Source organism: Lonchura striata, chromosome 1A, assembly GCF_050655825.1.
Source record: "Lonchura striata isolate lonStrDom1 chromosome 1A, ASM5065582v1, whole genome shotgun sequence".
Taxonomy (NCBI): domain Eukaryota; kingdom Metazoa; phylum Chordata; class Aves; order Passeriformes; family Estrildidae; genus Lonchura; species Lonchura striata.
The window spans coordinates 74,537,311-74,558,086 of NC_140741.1; the positions used below are offsets into that span (position 1 = coordinate 74,537,311).

The 20,776-nt window shown below is 44.7% G+C and overlaps 1 protein-coding gene across 4 annotated transcripts in view; it reads left to right on the top strand.

Annotated features, from left to right (window-relative positions):
• The window catches only part of EXOC4 (exocyst complex component 4), a 319,710-nt gene that overhangs the window by 76,591 nt on the left and 222,343 nt on the right, over nt 1–20,776 (top strand). The window lies entirely within an intron of this gene.

Here is a 20,776-nt window from a genome sequence, read left to right on the forward strand (position 1 = left end):
AATATAACTGAAATAAGAGATCCTAAAGGTAGTAGGACAGTGACAAAGGAAACACTTCCTGCAGTTCCAGCTTTACAAATGGAAATGTCTAAAATCCACGATGGCTCTTCAGTCAGAGGCAGATGAAGGGGTATTATGTGGCTGCATCTTGTTGTCATGATAATTCAAGAGGGACCATTTTCTTATCCATCTGAAAGCTGGGTGGTGATAGATGTCAAATATTTGTCCTGGGTGGTAAAGTAAATATTTGCCATCTACCTGTCCCCATCAGCGAGCAAATCGCTCGCAAACAACACCAGATTGCAAGGAGGAGGACGAGGAAAGAAATGGCATAAAAATTAAAAGTGAAGCCACTGAATGAAAAGGAGACACTAAATAAACCTTAGGAGTTAAATAAAAACGAGGTGGATGGATTCCCTTGTGATGGAGAAAGCCAAATTACAGAGTGCATTATGCAAAGGTGGTGAGATGACAAATGTCAGTGGGAATCTGTAAAGCTGTTTGCAGACGAGGCACAGAAGACAGACTTGTTGTAGGAGGTGGGGGAACATGCCTTTATTTAAAGAATTCCCCTGGCTAGGGAGAGAAAAATTCAGAGTAACAGGGGGCCACGTCCAGGGACAAAACCCCTGTGCTGGGTGTGGACAGGGATTCTGTCTGGAGTGGGAAGGGAGTGGAATTTCTCCTTTTATTTCACGGAATGAAGCTGTGTCAGGAGGCTTAGGTTGGATTTTATGAAAATTTCTTCCCTCAGAAGATGCTGGGCACTGCCCAGGCTCCCCAGGGAATGGGCACATTCCCAAGGCTGCCCCAGGAGCGTTTGGATAATGGGGCAGGATTTTAGGGTGTTTAGACTGGATGGTCCTGGTGGGTCACTTCCCACTCAGGATATTCTGTGATTAAACACCCAAAGGAGCAGGCTGAGTATCAAATAATAGAATGAACAGAAAAGGAGGTAAAGCAAAACCCCAAATTTCAAAGTCCTAAACAAGCAAAGAAAGCTAAATTCCTCGTTGGCTGCTGCTTCTTAGTTGTCCAGTCTTGGAATGATCTTGCTTTGGAGAGAAAGAAAAGCACCAAACAGACAAACACTGCCAGCTGCCGAGGCTGGAGCTGTGTTTATTTGGCAAAAATAACTTAAAATGTAGAAATCGAGCCCCAGGAGAGCTGATAAGCTGAGATATTTTTGAGAGGAGGCTGTAGGAGGGAAGTGAAGATGACTGTTGTGGGTTTTGTGGAGCAAATCTATTTGATGGATCTTTAGACCCTTAAAAACAAGGCACCTGCAGAAGGCATCGTGGGTTTGTTGAATTGTACAAGATTTTGTGTTTAAAAAAAACAAAAAAAATCAACGTTATGGGAAAGAAGAAATGGTTTCTTTGAAACCAGTCTGGAGTTGTGAGAGTGTAGATGAGGAAATAACCCAGAAACTCTTCCCTTCTGATAATAAAAGCACCCAGGCAGAGCTGGAGGCTCTAGAAAGAACTTTAAAAATGAATTTAAGCTCCAAGGCACGATGTCAGAAGACTTTTTTAGGAAGGAGGAGTCTGCAGTCACTGAGGAGCCAGGAGAAATCAGCAGCCTCTCCTTAAAGCCTTCAGCTGAGGATTGGAGAACAAGCAGAAATGTCTTATTTACATCTACAAAAGAGCCTGCAAATTATTTATGTAGTGGAAAAATTGGCTCTTGTGGGGTTTATTTATTTATTTAATCACTCAGAGCACTTGAAATGGGTAAAGAACTTTGCAGTAGGGTTATTTTGTTGGTTGCTGGGTTTTTGTTGTTTTGTTTTTAACTGACAAATAAAACAGACCAGGAGATGGAAACTAAGAATCGATGGAAAATTATCATAAAAAAAGGAAGAAAGGTTGATTCTGCTTTGGTGATGATCTTTGTGGTGCTGAGCAGGTTTCAAAAAGGGCTGTGCAGGTTGACAGCAGATTTTGATGCCTGCCACGAAATCTTCTGTGTTATTTGGGACAGGAAGGAACTGATGGATCTGTGAGATGTTTAAATAAGTTTGGTGAGGGGGGAAAATAAAATTATTTGTGGAGATTCCATGATTCTAAAAGAAGCAAAGGCAGGAAAGTGTCATTTTTAGGAGGCTCAGTGGCAGCTGCTGTGAATGTGCAGAGTGTGATCCACTTGTGGGAGATGGTGGGGAATGTAAAGGATAGATAGCTGAGGAAATTTTATATTATTTTATAGAAAGGAATGCTAGCAGCCTCACTGGTGTCTGCAAGGAATTGTCTGGGCTCACCCTGAAGGAATTGCAGGGCAGAAAGGGATTAGGATTGAGACAAGGGGTGTTTGGAGAACATTCATTTTTGTCTAGGTTTGAACAGACAGGTGTCTGCTGAAGAAGGCAGGAGCCTCCCTTGAAAAGGAAAATGTAAACCCCCTCCCTCTTAATTATTATAATTTTGAAATTAAGGGGAAAAGTTATGGGAATAGGAATAACAGTTATTTACTAGGAAAATTAAAAATACAAATGCAATAGTACAAAACAGCCCAGTGCTAGGGTCAGCAATGCCCTGAGCCCCTGTGGGTCAGGGAGGTGGCTCAGCCCCATCCCAGGGGGGCTCAGCCCTCCTGCAGTGCCAGCTGTGCTTCTGCTGGAGCAGGATCCTGCACAAGGGGGGAGTTTTCCTCTGGAGCTCCAGGGCTGGGGGAGATGGGCCTGGGCTCCTCTGGGAATGCAGGGGGAAGGAAGCTGCTCCTCTGGGAATGCAGGGGGAAGGAAGCTGCTCCTCTGGGAATGCAGGGGGAAGGAAGCTGCTCCTCTGGGAATTCAGGGGGAAGGAAGCTGCTCCTCTGGGAATGCAGGGGGAAGGAAGCTGCTCCTCTGGGAATGCAGGGGGAAGGAAGCTGCTCCTCTGGGAATGCAGGGGGAAGGAAGCTGCTCCTCTGGGAATGCAGGGGGAAGGAAGCTGCTCCTCTGGGAATGCAGGGGGAAGGAAGCTGCTCCTCTGGGAATGCAGGGGGAAGGAAGCTGCTCCTCTGGGAATGCAGGGGGAAGGAAGCTGCTCCTCTGGGAATGCAGGGGGCAAAGGCTGCTGTGCTGTTCCCAGGTCAGATTGGATCCAGGTAGGAATGCTTGGCTCCTCCCCTGGGCAGAGCATCTCCCCATGGATGATGGAATTTTCTCAGCCATGCAGGGACACTCAGTGGCCATGGACAGCAGAGATCTCCTGGAGGGAGGATGGGCTGTGGGAGAGATAAAGAAAAAACTGCCCCATGGACAGCAGAGAACTGCCCCACCTCTGACAGACAGAAATAGAACACACACTTCTCTTACAACCCAGCACAACCTTCTGGCCTGGGAAGAAAGTCTGGAAAGGTTGGGTTGGATTCCCTTAGGAAGGGAACAGATGAGGAGGAATGATAAAATAACGGGTGGGAAAGGGAAGTGGCAATTCCTGCTTCTTCCTGCTCCAAGACACAGAATTACAGAATAATTTGGGTTGGAGGGGACCTTAAAGCCCATCCAGTTCCCACCAAGCCATGGGCAGGGACACCTTCCACCATGCCAGGGTGCTCCAAGCCCCAGTGCCCAGCCTGGCCTGGGACAGGGGCCATCAGCAGGGCTGTGGGGCAGGGAATGGGTGGGGAAAAGGATTTTGGGACTGCAGTTGAGTGGAGGAGCTGCTGCTTGAATCAAACTCCCTCTGCCAAGATCCCTGTTCATGGAAACGTGGAATTAAGGTTGGAAGAGAACTTGGAGATCACCAAGTCCAACCGTCACCACCACCATGGTCACCACTAAAATATGCTTTAATGCCACATCCACCTATTTTTGGACACTTTTAGGGATGGTGACTCCATAGTTTCTTCATCATTGATGTCTCTGCATGGGGTTAAAATTTACAACTCGAAATGGACTGAAGGAGGCAAGTGGGGAGATGTTCAGGCATGAAATATGTTCCAATAATCTGTGTTTTACACAAGTTATGGTCAGATTTACAGGTGAAGTGAATGAAACTCCTTGCCTGCTCTGCCTGACAAATGTCAGATTTAAGGAGATAAATCTGTGGGGTTTAGATGCTTCTCCTTGGGTTTTGTTTCTTCTTGCAGAGAATTTTATTATGGGCTGTCACCTCCTCTTCCTCTTTGTAGTACCAGAAATGAGGTCAGGTCTGAGGGAATCAAAATAAACTGAAAAGTTGGACCAATCTGAAGAAAACATTTTGAAACCCAGTGATTGTTATAGCACTATTGTATATTAAAAATATAGAAAAAAATATATTTATAAATATAAGAATATATTTTATATTTATAAATCAATATGGTTATTTAATAAAAATTAAAAATAAATATTTATAATATGTAAGTATATATATAAATATATAATGTGTGTTTATCACTATGTGGTCCCTTCCAAATCAGAATATTCTGGGATTATTGTATTATCTGAAGAAAATAATGCATGAAGTACTATGAAATCCAGTAGTGCAATGGTGGCAAAGTTGTGCCAGGGGAGGTTTAGGTTGTGTATCAGGGAAAATTCCCTCATGGAAAAGATTTTATAGTGCTGGCACAGCTGCCCAGGGCAGTGGTGGAATCCCCATCCCCGGAAGTGTCCAAAATCAACTTGAGGATGGGGTTTAATGGTGAGCATGGTGATGGTTGGATTTGGTGATCTGGGAGGTCTTTTCCAGCCTAAATAATTCCAGGATTCAAGGATTTAGGGAAAAAAATAAAAAACAACAAAACAAAACTAAGGTGGAGGGAGGCTTTGGCTTCAAATCTATCAAGAGATCCAGAGCACATTTGTTAATATCTCCAAGATTCAAATAAAAATGGCATTAAGAGAAGGATCCAAGGAAGGGCAGAAAAAAAAAAAAATTCAGGTCCATAGGTTGCAGCCAGACAAAGGAAAAGGGAGTGTAATTGTGTTTTCCTGGATGTGATCCTATAGGAATTGCTCAGTTAAAGTCTGGAACATTCCCTGTTTTCCTGTCTGTCCCAGTGGAGAGTGTGTGTGAGCAGGGAGTGATTTTGGGATGTTCTGTATCCCCCTTAAGAACTTTCCAAAATCTCTCAAACACGGGCAACATTCCTGGGAAGCGTTGGGGATGGACTGGGTGATCTCCTGTGGTCACTTCTGATTTTTTGTGATTCCTGGAAGATCTCTGGGTGAAACAGCAGGGAGCCAACGCACCAGCTCAGGGGTGTCAGAACTGTGGAACTTCTCCCGTGGGATTCAGCTCCAAAGGCTGCCCTGCAGGTTGGGATTGTGGCAATTAAATGTGGAATTAACGGGATGGGGGAAGGGACGCGTTGCATTTAACTTCACACTCCTGATTTAAGTGCCAGAATTAAAATCATCAGCTCCCTGTGTGGTCTCCTTATTTGTAAGAACTCAAGTGACATTAAAATTGGATTAAAATGAGCTTTTGGTTGAAGGGCCGATATTAAAATCAAGGGAAGCTGAAGGAGGAGGGGAGGGGGTGGTTCCCTGCAAACTCCCCGTTGGCAGAGGGGAATTGTGTGTTTTTACATGGATCTGCACCCATCCTCCTCCTCTTAAAAGCTTTCTCCTCACTGCAGCCATGCCCCCAGCATCCTGCTTGCCTTGATTTATCAATTATTTACACTTGGGCTGTAATGCATTTAAACTTTTGGAGAATAAAGGTGGATATTAGCTCTGCATTTCTGACTGATAGGACTGGGGGAGCTGCAGCAGACTAATGGAAGGGAATAGAGGGAGCACTTGGGAGCTGCTGGCTCATCCTTGACAGTGATTTGTGTGTCTGCAGGATTTCCAAGTGCTCTGAGTGTTCGAAATGTGCCTGTTGCCTTTCCTTTGTCTGGCTGCGACCTGTGGGCCTTAATAATTTTTTTTAATTTTTTTTTTTTTTTTTTTTTACCCTTCTCAATGCCATTTTTATTTGAATCTTGGAGATTTTAATGAATGTGCTCTGGATCTCTTGGATTCCTGGGCCTGGAGCTTTGTTCCACCCTGTGTCGTCCTTCCTAAGCCTCTTCCTTTTATCCCTTGTAAATAAAAGTGACAAATCTCCCTGTCCTGTTGTCCAGCTGAGTAATGGAACTTCTTCCATCCTTCTCTCTCAACCTCCATGAACTGTTGCCGTGGGGATTTTGAACTGATTTTTTTTTTTTTTAATTTATTTTATTTGAAATAATTCTGTTTGCTGGAAGGGGGAGGGAGAACTCCTAACTAAGAGCTTTTTTTTAATCCATGGGAAGGGATTGGTGTCACACACCAATAAATAGGTGACTCTCCTCGCTGCCAACATTATTAGATTGCAGGAGACAGTAAATTCACAGACTCCCTCGTGAGTCACAAATGTCTTAAAAAACCTCACAAGTAATTATCTGAAATGGAGACAAGTTAATGTAGGTTTGTCTCTTCTAATTCTTGTTCATGGTTAGCAGCCATGTAGTAATTAGCTTTTTTTGCTGCAGTTATATTTATATATGTTAAATGTACCGTGACACAGCTGGACATGTAAACTGATGTACTGACAGTTCTCTTGACCTTTTTTTTTTTTTTTTTTTTTTGGGTTGCAAGGGATACAAGAAGGGGTTTTTTGAATAATTGTGGTAGCTTGAAATGATGGGTGATGCCTGTGCAGCACCCTGAGTGGTGCAAAACAAATAGATGCAAATAAATAGTGCAAACTAAATGGATTTTTACCCTCTGGAGTTTCCGAGCGGGAGGGAGTTGGTGCAGGAGGAGTGGTTGAATCTCAAAGGATGGAATTTGCCGTGGTAGTGGCAGCTTCTCTTTGGAACAAGCAGCACTTGGGTGCTTGGAAAACTGGCAGAGAGCAGGGATGGATGCTCAGCCATCTGCTTTATCCTGGCTCCACCCTGTGGCATTCCCCTGCCAGTGGCACACACATTCCCAGGAATTCTGCAGCTACCTGGACCCGGGGCTTGGTGCCAGTGCAGGATTTGGTGTTTTTTAAGGGTTGAGGTGTTCAACAAATCCACTGTGTTGTCCTGCTCCTGTCCCAGGCAGGGTCAGTTTTGTTTGGGATTATCCATTCCTGTCTTTGTTGTTTGGTGCCGTGTACCAAGAAAATGAATATTCAGGAATACTGGAACCTGAATTCAAATATCCAGCATTAGTTGCTGCCATGATACATTTTACCTCTTTTCCTTTGGTTTTCAAACCAAACCTGTCCCTGCCTCTCTCATGCAATTGCAGTGGAAACAAAGATGATCATGATTCAAAATCGCCTGTGTGGAATTTCAGCAGGAAGGACCAGGCTCTGGGATTCCTGTTGGGGACAATCTGGATGAATTCACACCTCAGACAACGGCAGAGGTGTTGTGCAGGAAAAGGCAGGATGGAGATGTCAGGCTGCAGCTCAGGAGAGGCTCTTCCTGAGCAGCAGCACCAATACACTGCTTAAATCCTATCAGAATGCAAAGTGGAGGGGTTTTTGTGGGAGGCTTTTAGCTTTAAAGTGGATTCCTGTTGCTGCTGCATTTACACTTCCTTTTGGCAGTCTGAGGAGCTGTTTTTACTGGGGGGAACAATGACGTGTGTGGCTGGGTTGGGTGTTGGGAGGCACGGAGTGATTCCAGCAGCACTTACACTCTTCTGGGCAAACAGAAGTGATGGCTGCAGGTCTGGCTGCAGAAATTTGATCTAAAACGATTTGAACACTTGCCAAATCCAGTGTGTTCCAGCAGGGCAAAGAGTGCTCTCAGGGCTGGGGAGTGCTTTGGAATTTAAGTGGAAGATTCAGGGCTTTTCCAGCTGGAAGCTCAGGTGAGGCAGCCCCAGCTGCTCTGGCAATCCCAGCCCAGCCAGGAATTCCTCATTCCCAAGATCCCATCCCTGGCTGCCCTCTGGCAGTGGGAGCCATTCCCTGGGTCCTGTCCCTCCATCCTTGTCCCCAGTCCCTCTGCAGCTCTCCTGGAGCCCCTTCAGGGCCTGGAATGTGCTGGAAGCTCTCCCTGGATCCTTCCCTTCTCCAGGGGAACATTCCCAGCTCTCCCAGCCTGACATTGGATCCATCTCCTCTCCAAGAAATTCATGGACCCAGGAATCTCAGGAAGCCATGAAGGGTCTCCCTTCCCTTTCCCTCTCTTTTCTATCCCCATTTTCCATAAAAATCCCTTGGGATGGATCCTGAGTGACCCAAATCCCAGAATCCTGGACCAGCTTGGGTGGGAAGGGACCTCCAAGCTCATTCCAGGAACACCTGCCATGATCTCAGGGTGCTCCAGTCCTTCCTGGGACATTGCAGGGATCCAGGGGCAGCCCCAGCTGCTCTGGCAATCCCAGCCCAGCCAGGAATTCCTCATTCCCAATCTCCCATCCCTGGCTGCCCTCTGGCAGTGGGAGCCATTCCCTGGGTCCTGTCCCTCCATCCTTGTCCCCAGTCCCTCTGCAGCTCTCCTGGAGCCCCTCCAGGCCCTGGAATGTGCTGGAAGCTCTCCCTGGATCCTTCCCCTCTCCAGGGGACCATTCCCAGCTCTGCCTTTTCCTTCTCAGTTCCAGTTGCATTCTGATAATCAATTGGGGTTTTTTTACCTGCCAATAATAGAGGAGGGAAGCTAATCTTTACCTGGGAATTGAAAGCCTCTTGCTTCTCCCTGCCCATTCCTCATCCCTCTGTAGGAATTAATTTCATTGTTCCTACTCCATCCCTTTAAAGGAGTCAGAAGTGTCTTGAAGGTCACATTCCTCCTTGAAACTAATGATGGTGTTTTTCCTAATCCCATTACAAGGCCCCTGGTATCATTAGATGGAGCTGGTAGTGTTGAGCTTCATTTGATAAGCTGATGAAAGTGGGAGGAAAAGGCTCCCTGATGCAGAAAGGCATTCAGGGATCTGCTGGAATGGAACATGTTCACAAACATTATAATCTGCTTAACAGTGGCATTTTGGTGCTGCACCTTTAGAGAGCAGCATAAAAGGCAGAAGGGAGCAATCCTGACGGATGCTTTAAAAGCTGGAATGCCTCATGCACAGCAGCTGTAAACAGCTGGACATTTTTGTTTTTTTTTTCCCAAGCCTGAAAATGGGGATCTTGTCTATGCTGTGAGCTCCCCCCTCTGGCTTCCCAGCATTTGGAACAATGTCAAAGACCCCGAAGCCTTACAGAAACAGGTATTTCTACAACGAGCTCAGGGCCACTTCCCTTGTTAAAATGTGATTTTTTTTTTTAAACCTCCAAAACCAGACTGCTGCCAGCACTGCTACAACTCCCACCCGTTTGGGAAGGGGATGAACACAAAGCCATGGGTATTGTAGGCTTGACAAAGAGGTTCTGTAGTTCTGCTCTCATTTCAAAGACGTCAGTGGCCTTAAAGCTGGGCTTGAAATGGTGGCTGCTGGGTTGATGTCAAAGGGGAACGTGGCCTTTCATCAACCTCTTGGTGGCACCGGGCTCGTTCGTACAGAAACCTCCATTCCTGCCCTGGAATTTTGCTGTTCTTTTGTAGGAAGTCTTCATGCCACTAATTTTCGGGGCAGTGTCTCTCTTTTAGGTGCTTTGCCCCCAGACCACGGTTGTACATTCAGACGTGGTTGGATCTTAGAGGGTTTGGTCACTTAGGAGATGCCAGTGTGGGTTTAAAAGGGGTCAGGAAAGCATTTGGGGTTGGTTAAAGGGGGATGGTGGGTGCCAGGGTCTTAAATCTGAACAGGGTGAGATCTGAAAGTCAATCCTGACAAGCAAGAGTTGAAATAGGGATCTACAAAATGTAGGATTTTTTAAATGCAGCATCAGAGCCTTTCCTGTGACAACTGTTTAAAAACCTTTTATAGATAATGAGGCAACAACCCCGAGTCTAACTATAGCAGATTTCCTTTTTTTACTCCACTTTTCCTCCCTCACACCGGTTTGTAAATCCCTTTTTGGGGATTTTCATCACCCTTTTTGGGTGATGTCTCCTGTTACAGCAGCAGATTACGAAGAGGTGGGTGGAAGTTTCCTGGGGTGGAAGTTTCCCTGCTCATCCTCCTTTTTTCAAGTCATTCTGATGATGTTTTTAATTGATCTGGAGGAAGATGAAGCAACTGGTGGCTCAGTAGTTCTCTTGCTCACTTTAATTAACTTTCATTGTCGTTACACCATTTCTTTCTCATTATTTTCTCTCTATTTACACTCTTTTCTCACTATTTGCTATTCCAAGGCAAAAGTCTGTACTCCTCAAATCCCTTGCTCAGCCTCTGAGCTAATCTCAGGTGCAGCTGCTCTTCCCTCAGATTGGGATTTGAACAAAACACTTATTTTCCAATATTTTGCCATAATGGATCCTTGGTGGATCCCACAGCTGTGTTGGCTGCTGGAGAGCCCTGCAGGGAAGCGCAGGATGCACATACACAAAATGTAAATATCCCTGCCAGTGAGTTGAAATCAGAGCCTGAAATCCTCCTGGTTTATGAGAATAAATCTTAACTCAGAGTTAAAACAAGGCTTGGACTCCTGTCTGAGCACCACAACGAGTTTTTATATTGGTTCTAGCAGGTCTGGAGGTCAGAAATGTGCAAATCCAGTAAATTATCAGCACGAGGGAAGGAGCCCAGGGCTTGAGCTGGTTCCTGGGAGCATCGTGGGTGGCTCAGGGCTGGAGGTGAGGAGCAGCAAGCAGCACTCTGGAGTGTCTGGCACCAGACACACTAAATTTCCTCCTGCTGGAGAAGTTTGTGCACTTTTGACTGGTGCTAATTGATGGGCTCTGCCCTGCAGGGGCATAAATCTCTGCAAGTCAGATTTATGAGGACCCTTGTGTTTGTTTGGCAGCGTGAGGCTCGTTCCGGGGATAAATGGAGCGAGCAGGGAGAGCTGACACGCTGAAAAATGGGAGATCCTATTTCTCCCCTGGAATTCTATACTTTCAGAGCCATAAAAGCTGAATTCCTGGTGTTTGGGACAAGCAGCTCAGAGCTGGGGAGCCGAGGACTGGGAGATGTGCAGGTGTTTCCTGAGGGAAGCATCCCCAGGTATTTTTGTTCCCGTGTGCTGGAGGGATATCACATGTTTTTGTCAAGTGCCTGATTAAGTTTGACATTTGAAAATAGAACTTCACGCCGAAATAAGTACTGTACTTGTGAGTATTTAATTAAGATGTTTAGTTCCTGTCAAGGTTGGTAGTTTCTCTTTCCTGTTAAGGGCAATACATCTTCAACTGCTGAAATTTCAGAAACCTGTACTTAACCTTTACTCGTCATTCCATTTACATAGAAATCTGATTAACAACTTTTAAAGTTCAGAAGCTGCGACTAAATGCAATTAAAGCCCTTGTGGAGTCTGTTATTAAGAGCTGGCATTTAATGAAGACTGAGGGCACACTACTGCTACCATCCACACTGGAGCAGGATGTCTTCAGCAATTAGCTGAAGGCATGGAATACACAAAGTGTGCTGTGTTACCCAGCACTGAACATGCTTGGTATTTAAGAAACATGCTGCCTTTTTTAATTTTATTTTTTTTTTTAATTTTGCCCCTCTCTTTGCTGGGTTTTCTGTGGCAGTTTGAGCTGCAGAAGCTCAGCTCAGGTGGGTTGAGCACAGCCCTGGTTTTGCTGTGCATTAGAATTCTTCCCTGAAAGGTGGATGGCACTAAACGCAGGTGGAGGAAGCCCCTTTCTTTGTGATTTAAAAATGTTTAGCTTTACTTCACTTATGACTATAAATTTCTAGTTGTATTCTTCCCCACCTCCAAATTGTGCAGAGCCACTGGAGCTTGGCTAAATTATAATTGCAGAGCAGAAATCTGTACTCAATTACTTGCTCAACTCTTCCACTCCTCCTTGACCTTTTTGTGTGCTGCATGAACAAAAGGAAGTCCAGTCAAACTGAGAGGGGGATTTAATCCTTCAGGGAAATGCTTTATTTTGTGCCATCTACAAAGCAGGTGGTAATTGCACCTTTCTGATCAAGCTCCTTGTTCTGGAGCATTTTAGGCTGCATTTGGCTCATAACTGAACCAGATTTATTTCACCAAGTTATCACTCACATCAGAAGGACCATGTGCTAAAGGGATACATGGACTAGAGTTGTAGAATCCTGGAATGGTTTGGGTTGGAAAGGACTTCAAAAATCATCATTCCAACCCCCTGCAATGGGCAGGGACACCTTCCACTGTCCCAGGCTGCTCCAAGCCTTGTCCGGCCTGGCCTTGGACACTTCCAGGGATCCAGGCAGAGCCACACCTTCTCTGGGAATTCTATTCCAGCCCTTTCCCAACCTCCCAGCAGGAACTCCTTCCTAATATCCCATCTAAGTCTCCCCTCCTTGTGTGTAAATGTATGTGCAGACATAATACGTAAAAACAGACAAAGATATTTTTATTTGGTCCTCAAAATCATAGCAGTTACCAGCTACCACCCTGAAGCTGACTGGGCTCACTTGTTAAAAATTCCAAAAGGATTTCTTTTTCTTTATTTGTTTTGTTTGGGTGCCAAGAGCCTGATACCAAAATGAGGAAGTGGCCTCGTTACTCAGATCGTTTCTGCCACTGTAATCTGTGTTTGCAGAACAGCTGAGGTGCCTGGAGAAAAATAAACTCTGTCCATTTGTTTTATGACCCAGTTAGTCAAATTGACTATTGGTAGCTTAAATAAATTTGTCACCAGTGTTTGTTTCTCTTTTATTAAAACATATAAATAAACCAGCTGAAATGCAGGGAAAGATGGAGGGAAAAAAAACGATAGCTCAGATCTTGTTCCCATTTATAGAGACCAGGTTGGATGGGGCTGGAGCAGCCTGGGACAGTGGGAGGTGTCCCTGCCATGGATGGGAAGTGGAATGGGATGAGCTTTAAGATTCCACCCAAAACCATTCCATGATTCAACACATTTGGTTTCAAACTGCAGCATGAAAATGAAATCCCTTCTCATTTCCCAGCAATATCAACTCACGGGCCAGGCTGAAAATCCTGGCAGCTCTTGGCCTCCAAAAACAGCCTCAGGTTTCCTCTCTCCCTGCACTGGGACGTTCCTGGTGCTCCCCCAGTGTCACCAGTGTCACCTCCACGGATTCCCTGTGCCTGACAGCCCCAGCCCCACTTTGCTGCTCTCGTCGTCCTCATGGAGGATTTTAATCCATCTCAAATTTCAGTGTTACAAGCTGTGCTCTGGCCCTGCACTTATGAAAAAACACAAGACAGAACCTGAAAATCCACTTTAAAAGGCAAGAAAAAACTCTGATATTAAAAATATCCACTTAAAAGCCACCCAAAACCAGGCCCTTCCAGCCTGTGTAAGCCAGAGGAACTTTCCTGAAGCAGCCAAGTAAGGGATTTCCTGATTTGATCCCACAACACCTGCTTAGGAATTGCTGAGGCATCAATCAAAAACCTCGTTAGACATTAATCACGTGGCTGCACAGCAAGATTTATGAGGGACTGTGAAGTTTGCAGCATCCCATTCATCTGGAACAAGGATTTGGAGTTTGTGCTCCGTGGCTGAATCCTGCCATCCGTGGGCTGTGTTTACATCCCTCAAACAAATAAAGCTGTCCATAAATGCAGGAGAAGAAAGCACCCTGCACCCGACTGCTCTTTGGGAATGAAAATTCATAGAAAAGGGGTTTATTAAAAAAGCAATTTGTATGGATTTGGAGGTGTAATTAAATTTTGAAATTGCTAAAGGTCAGGGCAGTGTGTGTGGCCTGTGTGTCACGTGGAGCTGGTGACACTGGCTCTGCTCTGTCCTGAACTGCAGCACTGCCACAAGGACACATCTGCTCCTGGGACACTGCACACCCACATTCGTGGGAAATGGAGTTGTGGAGAATTCTCAAAGCCTGACAAAAGCTCACACAGTGCATCTGTGTGCAAACCTGGAGATGAGAAATGCTGACTGAGAAATGCCCTGGAATGGGACAGACACTGCTGAGACAGAAATGGAACCTGAGACAAGTTTCAAAGGGTGGCCTTAAATCAGACTGGGTCCTTTGGAGAAACAGAACTGGGAAAGATGCACTGCAGCAGGAGGAATTTTAGATGATTTGGCTTTAGGGCATTGACAGCATGGTGTGACAGACCAAGAAACACTTATAATGTGTTGTAATTATGAAATAGTTGATAATAGTAATAAATAACAGCAATTATGAATTTAATTTGTAGATATAAGGTAGTTACAATGACACAATTATTTTTTTTCTGATTGTGATGGCATGAATTATAACATCTGTATTGTCTCACCCTTCTCACGAGACTGAAAATGGAATACAGTTTTGAAAAAACACCTCTAGCTACCCCATCTCTGCATCACAAAAGGGTAATCCCACACACATTTTCCTTCCTTGGCTGAGCCCAGGACAAGCTGGATAGGTTTTTATGCCTTATCATGCTCAGGATTGACCTGAACAAAGCAAGGGCAGTAAAACACACCTGGCCAGGGTGACAGATAAATTCATTTCGGTTTTTTGTGCCTTTTGTGAGGTTTTAGACAGGAGGGCTGAGCTCTGAATAAATTCTATTCTATAAATTAAAAGCTTTAATTGCTATTTCTCACCTCACATCCCCTGAATTCAGATGGAAGTTGCAGTGTGGACTCTCTGCTCCATCACCAAACCAGTTTCAAACTCCACACCATAAACCCTGATTTTTCATCATCCTTTTTGTACTTGAGGGCTCCAGAAAACCCAAGGAAAACCAACACACCACGAATTTTTCAAGGGTGAATGAGAAGCCCAGGTAATTACTGGCCTTTCCACCTCATATTGATCAGGGGCAATATCACAGAACAGATGATAGAAGATTCTATTAAAAAAGAATTAAGGGGGAATAATAGAATTCATGTCCAGCAAGAGGGATTTCCAGAAGATGAAAAGGTCCCAGTTAAAGTATTCTTATGATGGTGACAAATTTAGCTTTAAATAAACAGACAGAGATAAAGATTTATGTCCACCAAGGATGTGACAAAAGCCAAAACACCCCAGGTCAAGCAAGAAATCCAGGCAGGTGCAAGACAATGTTCAACTAGAAATGAGAAAATCACTGACACTGGATTTTACAAGCTCACAGAAATATTAATTCTTCTTTTTGTCCTCTGTATTCCAGGAGAAATACCAGATCATTCCAGCATCCTTTTCTTTTGTGGGATGGAAACGTTCTCATTTTCAGTCTCAATTCAACCCATCTTCATTTTAAAGCCAGCAATAATTAGAAGGGAGCACAGGAAAAGGGCTTTTCCCACCCTGGATCCCTGGAATGTCCAAGGCCAGGCTGGACACTGGGGCTGGGACCAGCCTGGGACAGTGGGAGGTGTTGAGGTTGCAACTGGATGATCTTTAAGGTCCTTTCCAACCCAAACCATTTCATGATTCTTTAAATATGGCTTTAAATGTTAATTAAATTCAAATTCTTTAAATGTTGTTTCAAACCCTTTCCGGATTGAACGGACCTGAACTTCTCCTGGCTCCCATTCCCATGGAAAATTACTGGAGAAGGTTTATAATTTACAATGTTTGGGGAGAAAAATGGCAAGTAATACAGTGAACACAGAAAATCACATGCCCTGTTAGTGCTTTTTATTCCTATTTTCAATAATATAATCAATGCACTGTGAGGATTTCAATGTCAGCAGAGGAAAATTTCTACTTCTACAGAACGTAAAGGAAGTCTTGATCTAGGGGATTATTGTGTAAAGTGGAGGCTGGAATATTTGGGGATATTAAAGGTAATGGATATTAATCAGTTCACTGGCTGTGACAAGCAGAGCTTTGGTCTCACATCTGTAACACCAAATCAAACCCTGGCATGACAAACGAAAAACTGAGGGAAAATAGATGGAAGATGCACAAGAGCAGTCTGGAAATTTAATTAAAAGTCCCATTAAATGGTGGCTTCAGTCACCTCCCTGACCCACAGGCTGTCAGCTCTATTCTGACTCTGGCAGTGGGTTGTTTTCTTTTTTGGTACTATTGCATTTGAATTTATAATTTTCCTAAGAAAAAACTGTTATTCCTGCTCCCATATCTTTGCCTGAGAGCCCCTTAATTTCAAAATTATAACAATTCACAGGGAGGGGTTTGCATTTTCCATTTCAGGGGAGGCTCCTGCCTTCCTCAGCATTTTCACACCAAGACACAAGCTCTGCAGACAGGAGAACTGTTCACAAAGTGCCAGCACCAGGCAAGAATAGCTCGGTGAGGCAGCAGTCTGTAGCTAATTACCAGTAATTTGCTGTATCAAAAGTCTTGATAATTAAAATGCTGCAGGAATTGTGTCATTTCAATTACAAAAAAAAAAAAAAAAAAAAAAAAAAAAAAAAAGAGGAAGAGTTAATTGAATTCTAAGAGCTCTGAGCTTCCTGTGTCAGTTTTATCACACGGAGAACATGGGCTGAGCACACACCTGGCAAACACACCAAAGGGGAAGCAATAAGGGAAGTCTGAAGGAACAAAACTTAAAATTTCCAGGGGCTGTGAACACCTGTAAAGAAGCTCAGCCCACTTTATTTAATCTTCTTGTTGCTCCTCCAATTCATTTAACTGAAACATAATAATAAAATCCCTTCTAGAATTAATTCTTTAAAGGCACCTCACAATTCTACTCCTGGACAAGAAGAATTCCTTTTTTTTATTTTTTGGGAAAGAGTAAAAAAATCCCTCCCAAACTCTGCAGATAATGCTACCAATGCTCCCCTCATTATCAATGCTAATTGGGAATTACTGCACACCTGGGAATTTTCATTTCCCTCCAGGGAGGGAGGAAGGGAAGGAACAAATCTCAAAATCACTTCAAAAGCATGACTTTCACCCAAACTGCCACAGAAGGGAACCTGGCTCAGCTGCAAGTGCCCAGTCTAAGGATTTAAATGGAGGTGGTTTTGGGTGGCTTTTAAGTGGATATTTTTAATATCAGAGTTTTTTCTTGCCTTTTAAAGTGGATTTTCAGGTTTTGTCTTGTGTTTTTTCATAAGTGCAGGGCCAGAGCACAGCTTGTAACACTGAAATTTGAGATGGATTAAAATCCTCCATGAGGACGACGAGAGCAGCAAAGTGGGGCTGGGGCTGTCAGGCACAGGGAATCCGTGGAGGTGACACTGGTGACACTGGGGGAGCACCAGGAACGTCCCAGTGCAGGGAGAGAGGAAAGCTGAGGCTGTTTTTGGAGGCCAAGAGCTGCCAGGATTTTCAGCCTGGCCCGTGAGTTGATATTGCTGGGAAATGAGAAGGGATTTCATTTTCATGCTGCAGTTTGAAGCCAAATGTGTTGAATCGTGGAATGGTTTTGGGTGGAATCTTAAAGCTCATCCCATTCCACTTCCCATCCATGGCAGGGACACCTCCCACTGTCCCAGGCTGCTCCAGCCCCAGTGTCCAGACTTTCCTTGGACATTCCAGGGATCCAGGGGCAGCCCCAGCTGCTCTGGCAATCCCAGCCCAGCCAGGAATTCCTCATTCCCAAGATCCCATCCCTGGCTGCCCTCTGGCAGTGGGAGCCATTCCCTGGGTCCTGTCCCTCCATCCTTGTCCCCAGTCCCTCTGCAGCTCTCCTGGAGCCCCTTCAGTCCTGCCAGGGGCTCTGAGGTTCCCTGAATCCTCTCTGGAGATCTCTCCTGTCCCTTTGGCTGTGTCTTCTCACTGCTCAGCCACATTTCCAGTTAATTACTTCATCCCAAAGAATTTGTGGGACTGTAGAATTCAGGGCACTGGAGCAGAAAGAGCTTTGATCTACTTGGCCCAGTTTTTAAATTTTTTAACTGAAAAATGCACTCCCAATTCCTGTCTCTCTGCTTTCATCTTCTCAGAGGTATCCACATCCCTGGAATGTCCCAGGCCAGGCTGGACACTGGGGCTGGAGCAGCCTGGGACAGTGGGAGGTGTCCCTGCCATGGCAGGGGTGGCACTGGAGGGGCTTTAAGCTCCCTCCCAATCCAAACCATTCTGGAACCAGATGAATTTTGAGCCTAATTATCAAAATCAGCTTTTACAGCTTCTGACTTTTTCATAGCCTTGTATCCAGCCATCCTCCCCTGCTTGTCTAGTAAATAGTTTAATTGAGTAAATTAACAACACATTAACATTTTCCTCTCATTTTTTCCCAATTTTTGGCAGTTGCTGAATATCTTAGAGCAAACTCATCTCACAATCCTCTGTTTCACCTGTTACCCACGGGGATAATTCATTCTGCTCCCAACCCAAACCTCTCTTGGCCTGTTGTAATCCTGGATTTCACACTTAATATTCCCTCCTCCTTGATATAAAGTGACACCAGAATCGTGGAATCCATCATAAGTAGGTTTCACCCATAATGGAAGGACAAATTGCTTAATTTTTTCCCCTTTTTTTCCCTAACTTAAGTTTGAGGGTTTAATTAGATTTTTGTGGCGATTTTCAGGTTGTTAATTTAAGTGGAGAAGATGAAATGCAAATAGGTGAATACAAACGGGTTTGCTAAATTAGTGTCAAAAATTAGCACAGTGATTATTTTTACCAATAAACACAAATTTTCAAAGCCTGTGCTCAGGTAAAGTTTTAATTGAGATGGTTTAGGAATAAGATTTTCTGTGTGTTTGTATTATTATTTTTTTTTTTTCCAAACCGTCCCAAATTGTTTCTAATTAGGGGCACGATTCCATTTGCCTGGATATTTATTCCTGTGTCATTTGTTTCAACTTAGGCAGCACAGGAGTGATGAATTCTTTTCATTACCTCCAAATCTCTTTGATGGGCTTTGACTGGCTAATTATTCACATGGAACACATTCCCAACAGCCTCTGAGTAGGTAAAAATTCCTGAAAATAAACAGACTTTTGAAATACACTGACAAAAGTTCATTTTTGAGGGCTTTCGTTTCATCTTCAGACACAAGGAAACGAAAATGGAATCACTTGGAGTCTGGTTTTACTTCTGCACCTTAAATAAGAATAACGAATATTGGGATGCAGAGATTTCACAAGGGGAACCTTTATGTCACAAAGGGAGCCCCCAACCCCTCACTGAGAGATTTGGGGTTGGAAAATCAACCCTAAACTCCACTGGCAGCTGTGGGAATTCATGTTTTCAATGATGAAAGAAGCATGTTTGGGTTGGGAGCTAGTAAAGGACAATTTTTGCAGCTTTCCAGGGTATTTTCCATCACGTGGGACCCCCAGCACACACATGGATGTTTCCTATTTCTTCATATAAATATGTTGGAAGTATTTAAGCACATAAACCCATTTATAAACCAAGGTGTTTTAACTGCACTGCTCACTATTGCAACCCTTTGTTTTGCAGAGCGTTAATTATATTTATAATCAGTGTGTAAAGCTCACCCACCCTCTCCCCATGGTTGCCATGGATGGAATCACTTTTGGGAGCTTTTTGCAGGTTCTTTTTGGGACTTGGAGCAGATTGAGTTGGTCAAAAAAACCCATCCCTGAAAGTGTCCAAGGCCAGGCTGGACAGGACTTGGAGCAAGCTGATCTGCTGGTCATGGCAAGGGGTGGGACTGGGTGATTTTAAAGATCCTTCCCAACCCATTTTTAGGAATATAAAATAAATTTATACCAAATTAGAGCCGGTCCTTGGGATATCATTTTTTTAAAAAAAATAAAGCTGCATTTCTGTCAATTAGAATTTTTGTGAATTTTGGCTGTTTTCCCACAGAGAACCTAAAAATCCCAGGCATTCCAGGGGTGTGCTGACGTTGTTTCAGCCCAGGTGCTGTAGGTTTGTGGTAGTGCCCAGGTGTGCTGAGCGGGCACTGAGGGCACAGAGGCACTCAGGGGCACTGCAGGAACACGAGGGGGTAAAAGGGGTGTAAAGAACAACAAGGGCCGAGGTTTGAAACCTTCTGAAGTGACGTGGTGTTCTTCTGGATGGGTTGAAGCTCTCTGATACTGTGTGGTGACACTCTGGGTGTGGTGGCTGTCTGCACTGTGACTTGTGCTGTGAGAGGATGGATGGATGGATGGATGGATGGATGGATGGATGGATGGATGGATGGATGGATGATGGATGGATGATGGATGGATGAATGGATGGATGGATGGATGAATGGATGGGGGATGGATGGATGGATGGATGGGTGATGGATGGATGGATGGATGGATGGGTGATGGATGGATGGATGGATGGATGATGGATGGATGGATGGATGGATGATGGATGGATGATGGATGGATGATGGATGCATGGATGGATGATGGATGGATGATGGATGGATGGATGGATGGATGGATGGATGGATGGATGGATGGATGGATGGATGGATGGATGATGGATGGATGGATGGATGGATGGATGGATGGATGGATGGATGGATGGATGGATGATGGATGGATGGTGTAGGCACAGAGTTTGTGGTAATTGGGAGCTGTACAGTAACGGGTACAGCTGTGAGGAGCAGGTAAGCAGCATTAAAGGTAATGAGCCATGGAGTGCCCAGGTGTGCTGAGTGGGCACACAGGTGCAGTGCATCAGCATGAGGGGACAAAAGGTTGGGCTGGAGAACAACAAGGGCTGAGGTTTGAAGCCTTCTGAAGTGACACAATGTTCTTCTGTATGGGTTGAAGCTCTCTGATACTGTATGGTGACACTGTGTTGTGGCTGTCTCAAGTGTGACACTAATGCAGCACAGGATTTGAAAAATACAAACGCTAAAATTTTAAGGCATCACCAGAACATGCTTCAACCTTATCATGGAACGGTTGGGTGGGAAGGTGTAGGTGCAGAGTTTGTGGTGATTGCGGTGGGGCTGTGGCTGAGCTTCACCCCTAATGAGCTGCAGCTGTGAGGAGCAGGTGAGCAGCATTAAAGGTAATGAGCCATGGAGTGCCCAGGTGTGCTGAGTGGGCACACAGGTGCAGTGCATGAACATGAGGGGACAAAAGGCTAGGCTGAAGG